Genomic DNA, 21,010 nt, shown 5'->3' with positions numbered 1-21,010 from the left:
AGAAGAGTCAAGTGATATTGATCGGTGGCTCCCCAGGGTTGAATTCAGAACATGTTCTGCTGTCTCCTGGGTGCCAAGATTTGACAGAAAGGGCAAAGGACAGCTCGAACAATGTGGGGTGGGCGGGTGAAATCTCCATTCATTGTTGTTCACGTGGGAATGGAGTGCTCAGAATGAGCGAGATCTTGACAAGGCTCCCTGCCAGTAGCAGCCTCTCCTCTTGTTTCTTATCAGAAATGTAATGCTCCCTGCCTCTTTCTCTTCACCGCTGGGGTTGGAAAGAGGGTGAGGAGCTCACACTTGTACCAGAGAAGAGAGATTTTGTGTAAGAGGACCTTTGTCCTTTATGGGGGGGAAAATAAAGAGTATGAAAAGAGAAGATTCAAAAGGAAAGGACAAGACTTAAAAGTCAGAAAAACATTTTGGAAAATAGGCTAAATGAAAAAGGAGTAAAGTGGCCCTGGGTCACTAGAAAACACCAAATTGGTAGTGGTAGAGAGGCAATGAAAAGGAAAAAAAAAAAAAAAAGATAGTTCAAGAGTTCAAGAAGCAAAACTGTAAAGAGAAATTGGACAAAACCAATATATACATTAGTAAGGGTTGGTTATGTGAATGATGGTACATCCACACGATGGACTACCAGATAGCTTTTCTTTTTTCATATAGCTTTTTAAAAAGAATTAAGTACACAAATATTAGCACAGCTTATCTAAGATCAACTTAGTGAAAAAGTAAAATGACAGAATAACTTTTCAAATGTCCCTTTATTGTAAAATAATAATACATGTTAGTGTATGCATATATGAAAAAAATCTAAAGGATGAAGCATCAAGCATCCAAAGGTAGTTATTTTGGGGGGATGGAAGGAGCAGTCATTGTGGAAGGAGGTTATGATTTATATTACACATTTTTATGTTATTCAACACTTTTTTTTTTTGGTAAAACTCATATAATTTCCATTGTGTTTTAAGGAAAAAGAGTCAATAACAAGGATGGAAATGAGTTATATTGTCAAGTAGAAACAATAAAGTCGAAAAAAGAAAAATTTATTTCTCTGCATTGAAAGGTAACATTGAAGTGATCGACACAGAACTGTGTCTCTATGTGTACCTGTGTCTGTAGCTCTATCTTTATGAAGTGATTCCCAAAGCAAAAGTCTTAATTTCATTTAAAAATGTTCGTTAGCTTAAAATGACACAAGTTGACACCCTTAACAGGTGATGATTTTGGTCGTAAACGGGTTCTGAATTTTGTACTGTATTTGCTCTGACCTAGAACACTAGACATGATCCACAATAACAACATTCCTTGGCTATCGAAGAAGTATTTTTCCAACGATTAAGTATTTTCTTTTGAGTAACTGGAATCCTTCCCTTCAGCTCTTCTATTTCGTGAATCTCCTGAGGCAACTCCCAATTGCTTTTGATTTACGGACGGTCCTTCCCACCAGAGGATCACAAAGCCCTAACAGGAAGGGGAGAACAAGAAAATTTCACAAATACACTGAAATGCACTTCACCGAATATTTAAAATCAGACTTTCAGAAAAGAGCAGGATTTGGAAGCTAATAGTTTGGAAGTGACAGTTTGCACAGATGGACCTACTTGCCCTCAATTTTGAGCCTAGCGGGATCAGGTTACCTATGACATGCACAGGAATGATCATTTCACCTGGGAGTTAGGAGATTTTTCCACTTATCATGTGGGAAAACCTCCAGTGTGAGATCCGACCAAGAATCTAAATAGTGCAGCGTCAAATCCCAGCCAGTCACATCAAAGAGAGAAGAAAAAGCGTAAACCCTTTGTTGTTGGAGATGACGGAGCTAGGTTCCAATTTGCGTGCTGCGGTCAGGTCCGAGTGTGGTTTCTAGGACTTCGCCCATAATCCACTCTCGCGGGGCTGAGGCTTGGTCTCAAGGCAAGCATCCCTCGGGCTGGTCGGAGAGGCAACGCCGTTAACACGGGGACTGGAAACACGGCCTCGGCACTTCGCGGGGCCGGTCAGTACGCCCGGGGAAGGGAAGTACATCCTCGGGGGCTCCGTCCCCGCGGCGCTGAGCTCGGGCCCAGCAGGGGCGGCCCAGGTCGCGCAGGCCCCGGCCACCAACCAGGAAACGCCTCTTTGGAGGAGAGAGGCCGGCTGTAAACGATCCAAGCTGTCCTGTCGTGTAGGAACAGCTCCACAGTGGACACCAGCGGGCAAGGCCACTTCCCGGAGAGCTCAACGCGGCACCGGCGCCACCTTCCTCCTCGGAAGCCGCCACGCACCCGCCGCCGGGCCGGCCATGGGGCTTCCCAGCATGCCCCGCTCCGCCCGGACACGCCCCCTCCAGCAAGGACACGCCCCTCCGCCCCGGACACGCCCCCTCCAGCAAGGACACGCCCCTCCGCCCCGGACACGCCCCCACCAGCAAGGACACGCCCCTCCGCCCTGGACACGCCCCCACCAGCAAGGACACGCCCCTCCGCCCTGGACACGCCCCCTCCAGCAAGGACACGCCCCTCCGCCCTGGACACGCCCCCACCAGCAAAGACACGCCCCTCCGCCCTGGACACGCCCCCACCAGCAAGGACACGCCCCTCCGCCCTGGACACGCCCCCTCCAGCAAGGACACGCCCCTCCGCCCTGGACACGCCCCCTCCAGCCCGGACACGGGCCCCCCTCCGCCCCGGGCACGCCCCCTCCGCCCCGGGCACACACGCCCCCTCCAGCCTGGGCACACCCCTCTCCACCCCAGACACGCCCCCTCCGCCCCGGGCACACCCCTCTCCACCCCGGACACGCCCCCTCCAGCCTGGGCACACCCCTCTCCACCCCAGGCACGCCCCCCTCCGCCCCGGGCACACCCCTCTCCACCCCGGGCACGCCCCCCTCCACCTGGCACGCCCCTCCCCATCCTGGCACGCCCCCTGCCACACCTACAGCAGGCTCTCCCGGGGGCTGTCGGTTCACCATCTCGGGCTGCTCCAGCGCAGGCTGGCATCCCCTAGCAGGGATAAGGAAGGGGCTTGTGTGCAGGAATAAGACTTATTCAAGGTAAGCTCTCTACCTTAATGCTTGCAAAATCTCCCTACCCTCCTCCCACAGGATCTCCTGCGTCCTTCCAAATCTCGAATAACCAATGGCCCTAAGTCTCACCCACCTGGGAATAAGCTGTAGTTCCCCAAAGTCAATCAACCTCACGTTAGACAATTAGAGAGAACACCTGCTCAGCATCAAACCTGCCCTCATGAGTCTTTTGCACAAATCTTCAGCTGTATCCTCTCAGGGCTATTATTCATTGTCTAATTGCTTTGTTTCCCACTAACAAATTTAATCATAGTCTGCAGAAACTTAATTTACTATGCCTGGAGGAACAAAATGCAAAGGGAGTGTGAGGAAGCGAGCCACGCACTTTTTTTTTTTTTTTCAGTTAACGTTGATGTGAATGCAAACTTTACCCAATTGAGTTGTTAATATTACTAACACCTGACATCAAGAGACTGCTTTAGAATTTATATGTAATAGTTCATATGTTTATTAAGCACCTCAACCCTAGAAATAATCCTGTAGGTTGGTAGGTGAAGTGTGATTATCTTGCTGGTTTTACAGATGAAGAAACCATCTGTGAGAGATTTAAGAGACTTGCTTAAGTTTTATATCTTAAGACTTGTGGCAGAAGTGAGGACTCAAATCCAGGACCTCCCATTTTTTACTCATGCTAAGAATTTCTTAAAACAAACAAACAAACAAAAACACCGCTATTCAAAGCCTTTTGCTTGCATTTGTTTTGGTTAGCATATGGGAATGACTACCCTATAATATCCTTCTCTTTTTAAGGGTAACTAATTAAAATACAAATAAAACAACAAAGATGCCATATATGCACATATATTTACATATGTGTGTGCATGTATCTCTATGTGTGTGTACATATATATGTATATATTTATCTCATATGTGTAAATGTGTACAGATATCTCCACGCGATATGGTCCAAAAGGCAGCTGGGAGTCTGGAGTGACCCTGGACTACTCTCTGGTTCACCAGGGTTACACTGTAAGTCTCCCTTCTTGGATTTGGCTCCACCTGGCCCCTTTGGGACCCTCCAAACCCAAGCCTGTGGATCTCCTAGGGTAATTTCTGCCTGACTTTGGAGCCCAGGATGAAGACAAGACAAGACGTGTTACTCAGGACAGGTCACAGGTTTGTCATCTGCCAAGAGATCTGACAAATGTGATCTGGGTTAGTGGGTTTTCCATCATCTTGGGTTTGATCAGTGTGTTTTTGTTTTTGTTTTTTGGAATTGTTCTTTGTTTTTAACATCTAATGATGTTAGAAATGTACAGTCCTGAAACATTAGCTTCAATTATTTCTCTATTCCGAAATAAAGGCAGAAAACCCTTTTTTTCCGAGCCTGAGAATTTATTTTCTAATAGTACCCAGATGTTTTCTGAGAGAGCATAGTAGTAAAGATTTCTACAATAATGAAGCAAACAGAGGTGATGAAAAATAGTGTTTAGCCTGCACTGTATATCCTTGTCTATATTTTAAAAATAAAGTGGTCTAGTTGGGAAAAAAGCTTAATACAGGATATTAAAGAAAGTCTTAAAACAAGCCCCAAATACTTCTTTAGAGAAAAGAGATCATTCTTAAACACTTTTTGAATGTTTAATATGATTTAATAACACATTAAAATAATCTAAGTATCCAGCTAAACATAGATTGATCAGGAAAATATATGGTCCTATCTCCAGGGATTTGGCTGAAAAATCAGTACTAAAATTCAATGAAACAGACCCAAATTTATTATAGCGGACATAGTATTATCTCTGTTTTGAAACAGTATTTAGTTAATATACATTGTATTCTTTTGTTTCTGAAGAATGCCATTTACGAAGTCCTTAGTGAAGAGCTAAAAAAATAATTAATATATAAACACTTCAACTTTAAGCTTTCTCATTGTAGTTTCCTGTTGGAGTAAATAAAAGACCTTCATTACAAGTGAGGCCTTATACCACATCTTTTTTTTTTTTTTTCTAATTCTTTTGGATGTTTTGGAACTATTGCCCATTAAAAAAAAAATCTGATTGCTAAATCAGTTAAAATAGAATCCAACTATGGTTTTTCTCTTTGCTGTGTTTTTATTTTTATTTTATTTTATTTTATTTATTTATTTATTTTTTATTTATTTATGATAGTCACAGAGAGAGAGAGAGAGAGAGAGGCAGAGACATAGGCAGAGGGAGAAGCAGGCTCCATGCACCGGGAGCCCGACGTGGGATTCAATCCCGGGTCTCCAGGATCGCGCCCTGGGCCAAAGGCAGGCGCCAAACCGCTGCGCCACCCAGGGATCCCTGTGTTTTTATTTTTTGTTACTTCTTGCATTCTATATACAAACACTGTGCTTTGATATTTCAAAACCATTAAGTAACAGAAAGGGGGAATTTCCAAAATGAGATTTCTGCTTGCTTTCTATGTAGGAAAATCACATTATTGTTTCTGTATTATACACAGAAAAAAATGTATGAAGCTAAAAGAATAACTAGATATTGTCTGTTATGGAATTGAAAGTAATAAGCCTGACAGTAGGGAATCCCTGGGTGGCTCAGCGGTTTAGCGCTTGCCTATGGCCCAGGGTGCCATCCTGGAGTCCCGGGATTGAGTCCCACGTCAGGCTCCCTGCATGGAGCCTGCTTCTCCCTCCTCCTGTGTCTCTGCCTCTCTCTCTCTCTCTATCATAAATCAATCAATCAATCAATCAATCAATCTTAAAAAAAAAAAAAGCCTGACAGTAACTTTTTTTTTGTCCTCAAGGAGAAATATCAGAGATTGGTTTCCATCCTGAGGACCAAATAAGGTTACTGTGTGACAAAAGTTTTTTTTTTTTAAACAGTAGTTTGGTACTAAAATACTATCTTTGGGCTATATGCCTTAAGACTACCTTCTTTTTAAAATATTTTACTTATTTACTTTAGAGAGAGAGAGTTTGTGGGGACACATGTGGGGGGAGGGGGGTGCATGGGAGGTGGGAGGGAGAGGAAGAGGAAATGGGAGATAATCTCCAGCAGACTCCGTGCTGAGCACAGAGCCAGATGCCTGGACTGAGTCTCACAGCAGCTGAAACCAAGAGTCAGATGCTTAATGGACTGAGCCACCCAGGTGCCCCAGGACTACCTTCTAGGTAAAGGAGGTCTTTTGGGTACTTAAGAATGTGAGTTCTCTTGGATAAAGTCCAAGATGAACTGTCCTTATTTCAAGATCCACTTATGGAGCATAGTGTTAAAGGTTGGCTATGGATGTATTGACATTATCATCATCTTATTAAATATTAGCACTTAAGTTTCTCTGGAAGGATCGTGGAGAGACCTTTTTCTGCTAGAGAAAGTGTACAATGTGGGAAAGATGATTGTAGGGAGAGAAATGACAGCCCTATCAAATGGTAAGAATAGCAAAACGGCCAGCTTTAGGGCTCCAGAGTCAGCTAGCCTGGCTCAAGTTCAAGCTCTACCAGATACTAATGATGTAAGGTTTTGCTGTACAATGGATGATAATAGTATTAAGATGAAAGAAATTCATACATGCAACTTCTTTTTTTTTTTTAAGATTTTATTTATTATTCATGAGAGACACAGAGAGAGAGAGAGAGAGAGAGAGGCAGAGACACAGGCAGAGGGAGAAGCAGGCTCCATGCAGGGAGCCTGATGTGGGACCTGATCCCGGGACTCCAGGATCACACCCTGGGTTGAAGGCAGGCACTAAACCACTGAGCCACCCAGGGGTCCCCATACATGCAACTTCTGACGTGTAGCAATTGGTCAATAAATATTGGCTACTACTGTCTGAGAGTTTAAGCTACTTACCTATTGCCTGTAGGGACAGAATGAGTGATGAAAGGAAAATAGAGACTGTAGGGGTACCTGGCCAGCTTAGTCGGTGGAGCATGTGACTCCTGATCTCAGGGTTGTGAGTTCAAGCTCCACGTTAGGTGTAGGGATTACTTAAAAATAAAATCTTAAAAAACAGGGACTGGATGGTTATGTTTGAAGGTTTCTTCTAGAGTCTAAACCCATGTGGCTCATACCCATTTTCTTTATTATACTACCCAAAATGTAAACCCCTCCACTGTCTAACCCTATGTGCCCTTTCAGTGTTCTCCTATCCTAATGTTTATCTGGGCTTCTTCCTTCTTCCAGACTCTCACTCCTCTCCTTCTGATATCCTCCCACTGTGCCTGGCAGGAGTTTCCATACAGGAGGCATTAACCCTACTATGTTCTTGACTTCTTTGAAACGTTACAATCTAATTTAACCAAGTCTGGTTCTCCACTGAGGACACTGCTTCCCCAGAAGCCCTTTCAGGAGCTCATTGTCCTCACTCTTCAGTGTCATTTCCAGACCATTTCCCTCCTGTCTTCTTCAGGCACCTCAGAGGTCTCACTGATACATCAGAACGATGCGGGTGATTGTGATATTTAATTGATAGTTGTCGGGAATATACAGGGACATTGCATGTAAAATGCTCAGCACAGTGCTACATATTAAATTCTCAGTAAATATTATTTACTCTTATGTCTACCCGACTCTCCCAAAAGCGTGTGTCATCATCTGAAATGACCACGCCTATGAAATCATACTTTCGGCGTCCGACTAGTATCTTCTATCTGTTCTAGTCCATTGGCTTTCCTCCTCTGAGCTAGAGCACAGCTTAGTCTCTGTTCTCCCACATGTTTGACGTTTTCTTCCCAAGATCATAAACTGTCTTGTTTTCTTTCATTCACATCCAGTCACATCTGCAGATTCCCAGACATAGATGAGTCCAACTGTCCATCTTATCTTTACCTGTACCAGGTTACTGGGGAAAATCAGACTGCTGAGTAGATTTGCATTATTATGAATTCATTGTCACCAACCTCAGGTGGGCTCTCAGCTTTCTCTTTCACTCCCTACTGTGTTCTCTCGGTCAACTCGGTATCCCATCTCCACTCTGCATATTTCAAAGCTTTCCCAATGTCTTCAAACACATGCCCTCTCACTTACCTTCCTCCTTGCCCCACTCTTAGTAAAATAGACTTGCATCTTCAAAGTCAAATTAGATAAGGGGGAGCTCCTGATATTTCAAATCCTATAAACCCATTGTTTCCTTATTTCCTCCTGTTTCAGTGAAAGCGGTATTCTTTGTCCTGTCTACCTATGGTCAGTTGGCCGGCCTTCTTTCCTTCCTTCCTTCCTTCCTTCCTTCCTTCCTTCCTTCCTTCCTTCCTTCCTTCCTTCCTTCCTTCCTTCTGATTTATTTATTTATGAGAGTGAGAGAGAGGGTATATGCATGTGCACTAGTAGAAGGGGCAGAGCGAGTGGAAGAGAGAATCTGAAAGACTCCATGCTGAGCCTAGAGCCCGATGTGGGGCTCAGTCTCATGACCCTGATCATGACCCTAGTCCAAACCAAGAGTGAGACATCCAATCAGCTGTGCTATCCAAGTGCCCCTTGATCTTTCTTTCATAGGATCTATTAGTAGTTTCCTCTCTTTCTCTGATTTCAACCTCTGCCTTGATATTGCCCCCATCAGTATTTAACAGTGCTCATATTACTAATCTTAAAAAAAAAAAAAGCTTCCTTGAATTCACCTTTTCCTACCTGTTTGCTTTCTTTCTCCTTTTCCCTTCCTATCTAAGGTTCTTGAAAGAGATGTACATTCTGTGTCTCTTCCCTCAAGTTCCACTCACTCCTCACCCACTACAATAAGGCTGTGGACCCCATCACTCTACTAGAACTGCTCTCACAAGGGTCTTTGGCTTTTTATTTCTAAATGCAGTAGAAATGCACAGTTTGCTTGACCTCTTGGCAGCTTTGAAATGACTGACCGCTGCCTCCTTTTCACAGCCCTCTGTGTTCTTGACTTCCTTTCTGCCATTTTTTTCATGACTTCTTAGGTTATCTTGCTAGCACCTCTTCCTGCTCATTTCTTAAGTAGGGTCTCTGTCCTGTGTCCTCTTCTCAACTCACTGTATGTATTTTCCTTTTTAATCTCATCTGATCCTATAATTTCAGATCACCTTTATATAGCAGTGACTCCCGCATTTATATTTACAGCCAGAGGCTCTCCTGAGCTTCGGACCCATATCTCTAACTGCCTATTGGACACCTCTTGGATGTCTTACAGCCCAAACTCAACATGTTTAAAACTGAACTCATAATCTTCACTTGCACCATCACAACCTATTTCTCTTCCAGGGTTCCTTCATCTCAATTAGCTACCCAAGCCAGAAATCTAGAAATTATCCTTGACTTCTCCCTCACTTTCCACATCCAAGCCAGAAATCTAGAAATTATCCTTGACTTCTCTCTCACTTTCTATATCCAACTAAAAAAATCAAGTCTTGTATCTTTTACTTCCAAATTACCCCCAACCCCAACCCACTGTTTCTCTCATTCATACTTTTATTGTCTTAATCAAACTACCAGCTCTCTAAAGTGAATTATTTCAACAGCCTCCTTCTGAAGGGTCTAAATACTGCTCTCCGTCAAATCCCTCTCACTTCAGAAAGTGTGCATTTAAAAACACAAATTTGGTTGTTACTGTAAGCTTTAAATCCTTTAATAGTATTTTAGTTAGGGTTCAATCAGAGAAACAGACCCATAGATATGTACCAAGAGATTTGTTGCAAGGAATTGGTTTACACTGGTTGAGGCAAGTCTAAATGCCATGAGGGCAGGCTCTCAGGAAGGGCTGGCTGGAATTCTTAGGTATGGGCTGAAGTTGCTGTATATAGGTAGAATTTCTTCTTCAGGGAGTAGTTGGTTCTGCTTTTAAGGGTTTTCAACTGATTGAATCAAGTCCAACCAGACTATCTGGGGTAATCTTAAAGTCAACTGATTATGGACGTTATTTATATTTGCAAAATACCTTCACGGCAATACTTAGTGTTTAATTGAATAACTGGGGACTATTAGCCTACCCAAGCTGACACATCAAAAAGGCCATCACAAATAGTTTTTCACACCTTTCAAATAAAGCCCATACTTAAAGTGGCTGCATGGACAGGAGTCCCGCCTTATCTGTGGTTTTATTTTCCCTGGTTTCAATTACCAGGTGTCAGCCATGGTCCTATGTCAGAAGGTCTGTAGTAGCCTAACACTATGTCCCAGTGCTTACATCCTTCACCTCACTTCCTCTCATCACATAGACATCTTACCTCACAGCATCACAAGAAGTAGAAGGGTGAGAACAGTACAATAAGATATTTTGAGAGCAAAATATCACAGAACTTTTATTACAGCATATTGTTATAATTGTTCTATTTTATTATATTATTGTTAATCTCTCACTATGCCTAATATGTAAGTTGAACTTTATCATAGGGATGTACGTATGGAAAAAACACCATGTATCTAGGGTTCAGTACTGTCTGCCGTTTAAGGCATCCACTGGCGATCTTAGAGTGCATCCCCTGCAGATAAGAGAGGGCTACCGTAATGCCTGTACAACTTGGTGTTCATCTTCCTGTGCTTTAGGGAGTTTGAGGTCCTTTCATTTCTGGAATGTGCTTAAGCTCTACCTATAATGCTCTTTCTCTTTTCTTCTCTACCTAGCTACCTCGCAGGTCATTCTTAGGAGGCCTTTTCTCTCCTTTAGTCTGAGTTAGATCATGTTGTTAAAAGCTCTCTTAAAATCCTATATTTCTTCTATCAAAATATTCTTCACATTTTATTGCAATTGTTTGTTGTCTTCCTTGCTCTATTGGAAGGTATGTCTTATCCCTGTATTCCAAGCATTTAATATACTGCCTAACACATAGTAGGTGGTCCCTAAGTATTTGTTGAATAATCAGAGGATGAATAAATATAGATTTGTTATTTTATTAGAAATCTGGTTAAATTTGAGAGTATAGGATATCCACACTTAATTAGAAGTGTAAAACGTTTTCCAAGGCAAACATGTCTGACTTTAATTTTTCACTGTTGTGGGTCACCAAGCTACCTTCTATTAGAATGGATAATGGAATAGTAGCTTTTAAAGGTTCTTCTTTCTATGAATAAATATCATCTTATAGGAGACATGAGTTATTCATTTATTAAATGTTGAGCACTTTCTGGTCATTGTTATAAGTTCAAGGGATACAGCATGACAGGTAAGGTACCTATTTTCATGTAGTTTACATGAGAAGTGCAGACATAAGGCAGACAATACCTGGCAGTCAATAAAGCAATAAGAATAATTTCCAATGATAAGGAAAATAATAATAAAAATAACATGATAGTAACTAGCTCACTGAAGGGAGAGTGCAGTAAAGTGGTTTGAGAAAGCCTCATTTCATCCATCAATGAAAGGAGGATAGTTTAACTGTTAAGAAAATACACCCCCCCCCCCAAATACATTTACCATTAAAGAGAGTATTGTGAGGTACTTGGGTGGCTCAGCTGGTTAGGTGTCTGTCTCTGGGGATCCCAGGACCCTGGGATCGTGACCTGCATTAGGCTCCCTGCTCCATGGGGAGTCCACTTCTCCTTCTCCCTCTGCCTGCCACTCCCCCTGCTTGTGCTCTGGTTCTCTTTCTCTCTGTCAGATAAAATCTTTAAAGAGAGTATGTGCATATTATATATATTAACTTTAAAAACTTTCTTCATATCCTTTCTTTTTATGGATAGAGCAACTGAGGCCCTGGGAATTAAATAACTTGCCCAAGGCTACATACAGCTTAGTGGCAGAGCTGGGATTCAAATGTTGGTCCAGTTAATCCTAAACCCATGCTTTCTCCACAATGTCATATTCTTTTTTTCTTTTTTAATTTTTTAAAGATTTTGTTTATTCAGCATAAGCAGGGGAGAGGCAGAGGAGAGGGAGAAGCAGGGTCCCGGCTGAGCAGGGACCCTGATGTGGAGCTCAATCCCAGAACCATGACCCAAGCCAAAGGCAGACGCTTAACCGTCTGAGTCACTCAGGCACCCAATAATGTCATATTCTTCTCAGAAGGCCTCTGGAGAAAAATGGCTACTTGTCACTCTTAGGTTTAAGCAATAAATTCTAGTATTTTTTGAAGATTTTTAAAAAAGATTTATTTATTTTAGAGAGAGAGCATGAACAGGAGAGGGAGAGAGAACATCAAGCAGACTCCTCACTGAGCACAGAGCCCCATGCAGAGCTTGATCTCAAGACCTCAGCCAAAATCAAGAGTTGGATGGTTAACCAACTGCACCACTGAGGACCCCACCACCCCCCTTTTTAAAAAGATTTTATTTATTTACTCATGAGAGACACAGAGAGAGAGAGAGAGAGGCACAGACACAAGCAGAGGGAGAAACGGTCTTCATGCAGGGAGCCTGACATGGGACTTGATCCCAGGTCTCCAGGATCATGCCCTGGGCTGAAGGCAGTGCTAAACTGCTGAGCCACTGGGGCTGCCCCAAGGAGCCCTTTTATTGAGGATTTTTAAAACTGTATTCTATATTGATAATAATACACAATAGACAATATTTTTTCACAATACATGATATTTTTATGATATTCTCCTGTTTTTCAAGGCACTTTTATTTTCATTCTCTCATAATCCTGTGACTACTACGTAAGATGCAGAGAACTTATAGACCCCTTGAGAACTGAGAAAACTGAAATCTGACAAGTGATTGTACTGTGATTACATAGCTGTATAATGGTAGATATACCAATTCTCTTGACTTTTTGTCTGGCATTTTTTCCAGTATGCCTGGAAAAAACCTGTTTGTTTATTTTTTTTAAGTTCTGTGTTTAAGGATTTAAGTGCAAATAAAACCTGAGAATTAGTTTTAACTTCTCAGGAAAACGCCAAAGATTTATTCATTAGTACTGATAACTTCATTACTAGGAAATGAAAAAGAAAAGAGAATAAATAACAGGGAAGAAGAGAAAAAGTGTTAGATGTCTCATTAAATAATTGATTCCATTCCTTTTTTCCTAATTTTATGCAAATGAAAAAAGGACATCCAACTGCAAAACCTCTGAGGCACTATTCACATTCAAGTACTCTTGAAATACACATATGTGATAACTTCATTCTTTGTACCCTGTGGAAAAGTGATTTTTGTTTTATTCTTCATGGTGTAGATGTTTTGTTTTATAATTATCAAGGAAGTAATCATGAAAATGGGAGGGGGAACCCCTTTCTTGTGTTATTCTTTCATTGCATTGCTGAAAGCAAATCTATTCCCCCTCTTTTCCAAAAGTCAGCTGGGTCTTATCAGCTTTGCAAAATGATGAATGAATGCCTTGTTCATTATTATTGCTTAAGTCATTCTTATTTATGCCAGTAATTCAAGGATTATGTTTTGATTGTTCTTGAGAGATGAAAACACTTTCTTGCTGATGAATAAACACTGCCACTTTTTAAATATTTGTATGCAAAATGTCTTTAAAGCCATTATGGAATGCTTTGCAAGAGCATTAGGAAGCTGTTTTTCGAAAGGCACTTTTTTTTCTCTACCTTTTCTTTCATGCTAAGCAGTCCAATTGAAAGGCCTTTCAGAGTTAACTTGTTGAAGCAATACCAGTGTTTTAGTGTAATGAATAACTTTTTATAGAGGACAATCACACACAATTCCACATGCCGGTATTTCTATTTCTGTGCACCACCAATGCGGGGATTCTGTGCTAGAATCTCTTTCTTTGAGAAGGCTGAGGCGATCAACACCCTGATTAACCTCTGATATTCACGTGGTGCTCTTGATCTTGAGGACTGCAGCAGTAACAAAGCGGTAATGGCAGCCATATGCTTCGGGTATTGTGGGTGCGGGTGACCCAGATGTGAACTCGGGGGTGACTGATGCTAACTGCTGTTCATTTCAGGTTTGGTCTGGAGATTACTGGTGAAGAGTCTGAGTTGCTACTTGACAGAAACGCCCTTGATGAAGATGGAAATGTCAGACACCTCTGGTGCGTGGCCATCTTGGACTCTTGGGACTCCTTTTCCACATTTTCTCACTGTGCAGTAGTCTCTTCTTGGTTTGTTTTTGTTTTTTTTTGTTGTTGTTGTTTGTTTTGTTTTGGTTTGGTTTTTTTCAGTACAGGGAATGGAGCCCTAGAAGAATTAGGATTATTTGAAATTTCTCTTTATTGATCTGTAGCTCACTTATTCATGTTTTATAAGCGAGAGGGATTTTCGGCCCAACAGTGTTGACCAAAAAAAGTGACATGTTTTAACGTCGATCCATGGCAGGTCATTTAAAAATATTTAATATCTCAACATCTGGAAAATGGCCATGATAGGGGGTAGTGTGACTGAAATGACAAAGAGAGTGTAAATCATGTTGCAGAGTTGGGAAGAAAGCTGCTGTGAGTGGCAGAAGTCAGACTATGGAGAGGAACTACTCCAATTCGTGCTGAAACGCTCCCGCACACACTGGCCTTTTACCTCCTCACTTACCTCCCAAGTACTATCCATTCACAAGGCTTCTTACCACTTCCTTCCAGTGGGGTACATCCTGGACAGTAGAGTGAGTACGTGGCTGTTGCCAGTGGTTGTGCTAAAGTCAGAGCAAGACCACTTTCCAGAACATTCCCAATCTGTATTTCTCTATCATGGAACCTCTTTTTATGGAGTTTACAGAGTAGTTCAAGGCTTAAGTATTTAAAATTTTGACCAATATTGACTGTTTTGTTCCTGAAATATCTTAAAGGATATTGCAGTCCTAGGCATCTGATGTTTTGAGCTGTGACCACTGAAAAGTGGACTCCTTCTTTCTAATGATACTTATTTTCTCCAGAGCAATTTTAAGAAATAACTGCCTTTATCCCATATACCTCCTGCCTGTAGCGTCCTCTGTCCTCCAAGTCTCAGGACTATACTCTTGAACCAAGACACCCATCCATAATTTCCTTTTAGTTCTTAATTACAGAGTAGACCATTACCAATCTGATTTGGTTTGAAGGGCTTGACAAGACACACCCTTCTAAAATTATTTTCCATCACATCTATCTTAGAGCCTGAATTTCTCATCTAAAGGCACCCAGTTCTTTGAGTCAGAAAGTACTGATTTGCAGAAGCTGTTAAGATACTGATATCACTGAGAAGGATAATACTTTGTCAGTCATTAATGCTTCATTTAGTATTTCCTTTTTTTTTTTAAGATTTTATTTATTTATTCATAGAGACATAGAGAATGAGAGAGAGAGAGAGAGAGAGAGAGAGAGACAGGGAGAGGGAGAAGAAGGCCCCATGCAGGGAACCTGATGTGGGACTCAATCCCGGGTCTCCAGGATCACACCCCGGGCTTCAGGCGGCGCTAAACCGCTGCGCCACCAGGGCTGCCCCATTTAGTATTTCCTAAAGTATATCTCTGAGAGGAACACTGGTTTCATTGGAATAGAACTCTTACCCTTAAAAAGGTTCCCATGGCCAAATAAGTTTGAGAAACTTATTAAATAAAGTTTCTGATTAAATATGGCTAAATAAATTCTTTTCCCAAAAGATTTCACATAGCCTTTAGTATTGCTAGCATGTGTCACAAACTTTGAAGAAAGAAAAACAGATCCTAAAACAAGTAGTTTATTTCAAAGATGGTCCCATGAAATACTGGTGAGGTATCAGGGAAATGAGCCAGAGAAGAGGAGAAAGCCAATATAGATGGGACGCATTAATGAGCGAGTTATTGGTGTGGGCATCTGGATGTTCTCCTGACAAGGACCTCTGGAAAACTGCATAGAACCCATCTCAAGGCTGTGCCAATTGAGGACAAGGAAGCTAGGGTAGACCTACCCATCAGCTCCCCCCTGCCATTGGTTGATTGCTACTCTTAGCCTTGTAAACACTCTGGCTGTGCACCGAAGCTGCCAGAGTAAGCTTCCGGTCAGAATGTCCTCTGGCTGAGTCAGAGGTGCTTGCACTAGAAAGCCCTCAGTGTAAAAGGGAACCATGAGTGCTGAGGAGATACTTGTAGGCCTTATCCAAAGTGGGCATCTGCTGTAGTGGAATTTAGTCTATAGCATTGCTCTAACTTATTCAAGAGGCATCTTAGAGGCTAGTGTTCCACAGAAAATGATTTGGGAGTGGTGCCTTAGTTAGATAAGTTAATCTTACTAAGTATTCTTTACCTTATAAAGTCAGGATCAGATGTTTGAGAGAATGAAGTGAAGGACAGGAGAGTTATTAAAAATAGGGGAGCCTACTGAGAAATAGAAACAGCAGCAGGGGGTTTCCTGAATGCCCAGAAGGCAGCAGCATCAGGGCTCTTAGGCTGAGTCATTAGCACCAGAGCAATGGGGTGAGGTGACAGTGTGAGGTGGCCAACAAACGAGGTGGAGGGGTACTGAAGATAGAGTTGATGTGAGCCTGGCCTACTCCCTTCGATTTTAGGTGGGTACATTAATGACAGGAGACAGCTCTTTTAATTCTTTATATTCTTGATTCAGGTTACCAAATAACAGACTGTAACTTCATTATTAATATTAACAAATACCTCTACTTATCTGATATTTGACATGCCTTATCTCTTTATTATTCCCATTTCGCTTGTGAGAAAACTGATGTATAGAAAGTTTAAGTAACTTGCCCAGATTACATAAGCCCATGAGTGAACACTGCCAGTTAAACCCAGGACCCTCTGATTTGAAAATTCACAGGCTGTCTACTACTCCACATTGCAGCTCTGAATTATATAATAGCAAGAGTAGTTCCATTTAACAAGTATTTAAAATGTGCCCACATCATGCTAAGAACTTTACATGCGTTATTTCCTTTAATGGTAAAGGCTGTTTTTCTAAATTCTTCTTAAATTCACTGATTAATTGCTAACCGTCCAGCTCATCTGTCAGATAGGATGATCATATGAATTACTTGGTGGTGTGGGGTAAAAGCTCCTGGCCTGGGTTTTCAGGTAACTTGGGTGACAAGAGTTGTAGTTTGGACTTCCACTTGATAACTCCATGACCTTGATTAAGTCTTTTTCTTTCTTTCTTTCTTTCTTTTTTTTTTTTTTTTTAAAGTAGGCTCCATGCCCAGTGTGGGTCTTAAACTCATGACCCCGACATCAAGAGTAATTCTCTACCGACTGAGCCAGCCAGGCACCCCCTTGGTCAAGTCTTTAACATTTTTTTGCTCTGATTATTTCATTTGTAAAATGAAAAGTTTAGGACAAAAGGTCTCCCAAGATTCTTTCTAGGTCTAAAGTTCTACTTGAAGCAGCTTACATTCTTATAAATATTAATAGAGATTCGAAGGGGACATCTAACATACTTAAAGAATGCTACAATAGTAACATGTTTTCCTGGCAGTTATGAAGAATTAACAAATCATAGAACTGAAATAAAGCATTTTAGAATCATCTGATTAAAATCAGTGTAATATATACACATATTGAGTATTTTCTGTTTTCAGTCAGCCAAGCATTTGTGAAATTGACAGTATTTCTCTTAGAGAAATTATTCTTTTTTAAAAATATTTTATTTATTTATTAATGAGAGACACACAGAGAGAGGCAGAGACACAGGCAGAGGGAGAAGCAGGCTCCATGCAGGGAGCCTGACATGGGACTCGATCCCAGGTCTCCAGGATCAGGCCCTGAGCCAAAGGCAGATGCTCAACCATTGAGTCACCCAGACATCCCTAGAGAAATTATTTCTTTGCTAAATTTGTCACAAATTCTGGGTATGTGATTGAGAACTTCATTTTTTAACATGTATTTAGAGAGAAAAGGAACATAGCTGTCAATTTAGGAGAAGGAAGAACTGTAGAAAACAGTACGTAGAATAGTTAACAGTGCCAGGAGTATTAAAAATAAAAAAATTCACTTGAGACTGTGTTTACTTCTTTGTGTGCTCCACCTTTAGAACCTAGTTTTTAAGGATGTACAGAAAAACTTCTTAGCCCAATTAAAATTAGTATGTTTTGTTTGTAATAGCATGTTTGAGGAAAAAAATGTGGCCAAAAAAAATGACCAAGTCCATTAAAAACAAATGGTAGAGACTTCCAGTTACAAAATAAGTCACAGAGATTAAAAGTACAGCATGGAGACCATAGTCCATAGTATTGTAATAACATTGTATGGTGACTACACTATCATGGTGATCAGTGAGTAGTGAATAGAATTATTGAATCACTGTGTTGTACGCCTGAAACTAATGTAACACTGTATGTCAACTATAGTTCAGTTTAAAACCAAGGGTAGCCTTAGGGCACCTGCGGGGCTCAGTAGTTGAGCCTTTGGCTCAGGTCATGTTCCCTGCAGGGAACCTGCTTCTCCCTCTGCCTGTGTCTCTGCCTCTCTCTCTCTCTCTCTCTCTCTGTATCTCTCATGAATGAATTAATTTTTAAAAAAACAAAAACAAAAACAAAACAATGGTAGCCTTTAGGACGTGCTCGCATCAATGTAATGCCCAAGGAACCAAGGGAATTGTTTCTCTAGGTTTATGACTTAGCTCAATCATTTCGGAAGCTGCTGTCCCACCAAGATACCATCTCCAAGAGTAGGATTCTCCTTCTGAAGTATATGTGTGGAGTTAAGGACCAGCCTAACAGCCCTTGAGAAAATGGGACTGTGCAGACTTTATAAAAGCCTCCATTGACTCTGGGAGACACTGCAGTTGCCAGGTTGTCGTCTTCCAACCCTTGGCTGGAAGGGTTCACCCTTCATCCTTTCAGGTGAAGAGCCCTATATTAGTTTCCTGAGGCTGCTATAACAAGGTACCACAAACTGGGTGACGTAAAACAACAAAAGTTTGTTCTCTCATAATCTTGAAAGCTAGAGGTTCAGAATCATGGTATCTGCAGGGACACTCTCTCTGAGACTCTGAGTGGAATCCTACCTTGCTTCTTCCTAGCTTCTGCTGGGCCTGGCAGTCCTTGACATTCCTTGTCTTAGAGCTGCATCACCCCAGTCTCTGGATCTGTCATCACATGGTCTCCCTGTACATCTCTGTTTCCACATTTTTTCTTATGAGGAAACAAGTCAGAATGGATTAAGGACCAAAGTCTAAAAAGCCAATATGACCTTCTCTTAACCAACTCTAACTCAAACTAACCTATTTCCAAATAAGATCCTATTCTGGGGCTAGCGGATATAAGGACTTAGATATCTTAAGGGAAGGGATGCAGTTCAACACATAATAAACCCTCTTACAGATCTAATGTGTTCGGTTTCTTATAAATTTCACTGGGGGGAGGATACAAATAAGTTTGGATCAGTGCGTTGACTGACAATAGGAATAACAATAGCTAACACTTAACACCTGGTACTTGTCAGGCACTAAATATTAGCTCATTTTATTTTTACAACTCTATTAAAGACTTGGTGTGTAAGAAAACTACAGCATAGAAAGTGAGTTGCCCATTGTCACTCAGCAGTGGTGGAACCAGGACCAAATCCACACTGGCTGACTCCAGAGCCCACAAGACTAATAACTACCCTCCTCTGGACAGAAAGTAAGAGCAATGCTGTCTGCACTAACCAGCCGGGTTACATGTCGCAGCCACAGGTGCTTAATAGCAGCACATGAAATAAAAGAATCAAAGATTCCAAGGAAGTCATGTTTTCTGGTTACTTACTATCATTTAGACTTGAATCAAAGTCATGTGTTTCTAAGACTTAGTATTTTTTTTTAAAAAGTGAAAGCATCTCAAAAGTGATTTTTATATTGATTACATCTTTAAATGGCAATACTTTGCATATATCAGGTTACATAAGATATTAAAATTTTACCTTTTATTAAATCTTTTAAAAGGTACTAGAAAATTTTAAATTAACTTTTTTGCACATGCATTGCAATTACGTGGTATTCTTGTTGGATAGTGTACAATCAGACAGCAAATCTTTCTAATTAGAGTGGGCAACATAATGGAAAGAAGGAATTATTTAAGTCATTGGCCGAACACAGGTAAGTCAGTTCTTAAAGATTGTGCTTATTAGTTTCTCTATCTGTAAATGTGATAGAAAACCTAAACCTTCCTCACAAATTTAATTTCATTAACAAATAAAACAAAATTAATTATGGATTGTTTTATCCAATGTTTACAGAAGACTAGATAATTATCCAATAAACCAGGAATTATATAAATAAATAGCTAATCTAGATTAAATATGAGTCCGAAGTATTTACTTACTTTCTTTTAGCGAATTGATGTGCTAACATTGAACTCCAGATACATAAAATATTTGTGTGGTATGGAGGTTCACTGTCATTTCTGGCTCTACAGTTTTATTTTAATAATGATCATTTACTTTAGTAGAGGTCTATGAGGTGGCAAGGGCAGGTGATGTTCTCTCCCTTTTACAGATTTAAAAACAGAGAGGTTAAGATGTATATCTGGCATTCTTGGCTTTAAGGTCAATATTTTTCTCATTATACTTTCCAGGTAATGAAAATTATGCTTAAGTTTTAGACATGGCGATGTTTAGCTGTGAATGGAATGGAAGAGGGAAGTAGGTAAATGAGGTGAGGTTAGAGCCTCTATGCTTTTATTTGACATGACATGTGAATGTGTGTAGCCAATTTTGGCATACACTGGAATTTTGGAATCTTGACTCTGCAATTTGCTGAGACTGTGAAGGCATCTTCATGTGAATAAGTTCACAAAATATAGCTACTTAAAGAGGAGAAGAGGTTCAGATATTGCAAGAAATCCATGTTTTGGGGCCACTTGTTATTTTTTTTAATTAGAAAAGCAGTACATTCTTACTGAAAATATCCAAATACTACAGAAGTGTATACAAAGTCAAGAGATGTGATGCCCTTACCATCTTCCCCCCAAATTCAGCTTCAAAAACAACCAGTTGATTATTAATTTTAATATGGAAGAAGCATGTACTTTAATTTCATGGTTCTGAATTTTTCATAATTTTTCAAAATTTCATAATTTTTCATAAGTTGGCATAGTATTCAGTTCATACTGAATATTATATTGAATAGAAAATATCCTTTAAAAATACTATAGGTATACAGTTTGTTGTTTATCCTTTATAGCCATATATTGGTTGTATGTGTATATCTCATATACCTTAAGGATGGCAGTTCTAAAATTATGTGTGATTTCCAAAAGAATTTTTTTTTTTTTTTTGCAGAGACTAAA

The 21,010-nt window shown here is 40.8% G+C and overlaps 2 long non-coding RNA genes across 4 annotated transcripts in view; one reads left to right on the top strand and one right to left on the bottom strand.

The window, feature by feature from the left end:
- Positions 1–745: 745 nt before the first annotated feature.
- On the bottom strand, positions 746–2,397 carry LOC140605481 (uncharacterized). Of its 2 annotated transcripts, none has more exons than XR_012008126.1 (2): positions 1,605–2,397; positions 746–1,464 (listed from the first exon to the last, which is right to left on the bottom strand). It is a non-coding gene; the product is annotated as an uncharacterized lncRNA (long non-coding RNA). The 2 variants fall into 2 exon arrangements; XR_012008127.1 differs by having other exon boundaries at positions 1,671–2,397.
- A 240-nt stretch (positions 2,398–2,637) lies between these two features.
- LOC140604667 (uncharacterized) overlaps positions 2,638–21,010 on the top strand; it is a 49,028-nt gene continuing 30,655 nt past the window's right edge. Inside the window, exons 1-2 of one of the 2 annotated variants that reach the window (XR_012007481.1) lie at positions 2,638–3,036; positions 13,798–13,884. This is a non-coding gene — a long non-coding RNA (uncharacterized lncRNA). The remainder of the gene's footprint in view (positions 3,037–13,797; positions 13,885–21,010) is intronic. The other variant, XR_012007482.1, reaches the window with a different exon arrangement.

The sequence above is a fragment of the Canis lupus genome, chromosome 15 (genome assembly GCF_048164855.1).
Source record: "Canis lupus baileyi chromosome 15, mCanLup2.hap1, whole genome shotgun sequence".
NCBI lineage: Eukaryota > Metazoa > Chordata > Mammalia > Carnivora > Canidae > Canis > Canis lupus.
Note: the sequence above shows the minus strand (reverse complement) of the source record. Positions and strands in the feature narration are given on the sequence as shown.